The sequence below is a fragment of the Athene cunicularia genome (genome assembly GCF_003259725.1).
Source record: "Athene cunicularia isolate RWA chromosome 3 unlocalized genomic scaffold, athCun1 chr3_part1, whole genome shotgun sequence".
Lineage (NCBI taxonomy): Eukaryota > Metazoa > Chordata > Aves > Strigiformes > Strigidae > Athene > Athene cunicularia.
In genome coordinates this window covers 95,236,504-95,238,885 of record NW_020799097.1, presented here as the reverse complement: position 1 = coordinate 95,238,885, position 2,382 = coordinate 95,236,504, and the positions used below count along the sequence as shown (strand labels likewise).

At 45.0% G+C, this 2,382-nt stretch overlaps 1 protein-coding gene across 1 annotated transcript in view; it reads right to left on the bottom strand.

Annotated features, from left to right (window-relative positions):
- Window positions 1-2,326: 2,326 nt before the first annotated feature.
- Window positions 2,327-2,382, bottom strand: part of PIGF (phosphatidylinositol glycan anchor biosynthesis class F) — a 40,980-nt gene continuing 40,924 nt past the window's right edge. Inside the window, exon 7 of the transcript XR_003397944.1 lies at window positions 2,327-2,370. The gene's annotated coding sequence lies outside the window, so the exon portion shown is untranslated. The remainder of the gene's footprint in view (window positions 2,371-2,382) is intronic.

Below are 2,382 nucleotides of genomic sequence, written 5' to 3'. Positions count from 1 at the left end.
AGGGCAATCTACCTGTGTTTCTTCCTCCCAGTGAGTGCTCAGCCTCATATGTGTAGAGAGGTCTTATAGAAGGCCTACAATGAAAAAAATGGACTGTTTAGCACTCATATGTGATGCTGAAATAACTGTTCGCTGCATAAGCTAGAACTAGTCCCAAACTGTCCTTAGAAATTAATTTTTTTTGAGAAATTAGATTGAACTGTTTTTCATTTCTGAACAACTTTGTAGCAAACAATGAGAAATAAAAATACATTTTAAATCACTAAGATGCTAAAAGTGTCCCTTTAACATTTCATACTGGTTTATTTTGCTACCTTATAGAAGAAGTTAGGGAAAAATGGTTAGATTTAGTGCCTTTAATAAAGATATTTAAAGTAACATTTGTCAGAGTTAGGTAATTATTTTAATACATTTTTTATATTTGTACTGCTGTAAAATGGAAGTATATTACACAGAACAGATTGTTAATCTATCTGAAAGAAGGATGTGATTCCTGGTAAGTTATTCGTTGTGCCAAGATAAAGCTGGATTGAATTCCTCCAGGGACCCACACCAGTTGACACCAGAAGAGGCTCTAACACAGTTTTAGGGAGCTGCTGAAATTCAGAAAAGTTTAAGAGAAGAAATCAATTTCCAGGAACTCTCCGTGAGTATATTCTCCTTATTGTTGTACCCTCCTTAACGCACTGCTGTGGGTGCTTGCCAGAAAATGACATCTGCAGAGAGTGAAAAACAGGGACAAGAAATACGCTGTGGGTGAAACCCACAGTCCTATGGGTTTCGGTCCTGTGGGCACAGTCCTGTTCCCCTACAGGTGATTCCACAGAGCTGTATCGGTCGTGGGACTTGTGTAAGGGTTTGTGTGGTCCCACTCCTGCAGCTACACAACTCCCCATGGCTGTGCGACCAGCCAGGCTGGTGAGCATTGCTGAGGCAAGCGTTGCAGTTTCCCAGCTTCGTATCTTCATTTTCTCCAAATATTTAGTGCAGACTAATTGGCCATCCATTGTCTGAGAGAGATGGGGGACTGGATGAGAAACATTTGGCTGAGATTGCGCAAGTTCACAATGATGATTACAGGATTTGGGAAGCAACACTAGCAATTAAGCAAGCAGCAGACCGGAGGAAGTATACTTCCCATTGATTGCGCAGGCGGCAGCAGCCTGGGGTGCTGTTGCCCAGGGATGTGGGTGTTGGGTTCTCCTGAACATACATATGAAAAAGGACATGGTTGTCACCTGGGCCACTGCGTATTTGCATGCTTTCAACTCCCTCACGGGTACCCAGGAACGTCTAACCTCAGGCAGCATAAATCAGATCCCTGTAAAGCAGCTTTCCTGGATCTAGTCCCAAACCCCATCCTGAAATAGCTGCTCGTGCAGGACATACCTGCTGGCTAGGCAAAGTGGATCTCTGGGAGACCTGCGCACTGAGTCCTGTGCCGGCTGCCAGTTGACTTCTCAGTAAACCCAGCTTTCTTTTATAGCTGGCATTTTCCAAAGGGCTGAGGAAATACTTCCCCTGGGGCAGCCTCTGTCTGCTCGTGGGTTTGGGTTGACGCTCTCTGGATGAATTGGGAGGAGATCGTCGCTGACAGGCTTGGGTGTGCTGCTTTTCCCCTCCCTGGCCTGAAGGCATGAAAAGTTTGATCGACTAAGCTGAAAAACTTGCAAAGTAATAACTTTTCCGTTTTGTCCTGATTTGAAAACGTTTTACTGAATATTCAGATAAGATGTGCAACATTTATTTTCTCCCTCAAGCATGTCAGATCAAACAGAAACACAAACCATACGACACAGAGGTCTCCTCGTGGTTTGTGCTGTTGCATGCCGGCTTTCGCTGTAATTTGATGGGGTTTATAGCATAAATCTGCAAAAAAAGCTCAGACTAGAGAAGGCAATTGTTTTCTCTCTGCCTGTGTGTTTCACACCATTTGAAAATGCGAAGCTGGAAAGAGCTTGCCAGGGTGAAAGCCTAGTGTCACTGAATGGTGGGAATTTTGCCACTGACACGAGTGGGAGCACGATTCCACTCATCTTCCATGCAGAGTCTGCTCCCCTTCGCTCTTGCCCTCCAGTCCTTCAGCCTTTCAGGTGGGTACCCCAGGCAGCCTACACCACACACGTTAGTGTTCTTAAATACACGCCCACTCCTGAACTTCAGGCTCAAAGACAATAAACAGCGCAGAAAAAAAAAAAATCCTTTCTCGTCCCGTGATTATTTTCATACAGACTCAGTTACAGGCTAATGCCGGAGGATGCGACCCAAGTTTCCAGACGGTCGGGGGCGGGGGGGACCACGGACAGTGAGATGGCTTGCATATTCCTCACTTAAGAAAAACCACAGGCAGTTTTTCAACTGCCTTAATACCTGTTGCAGTGA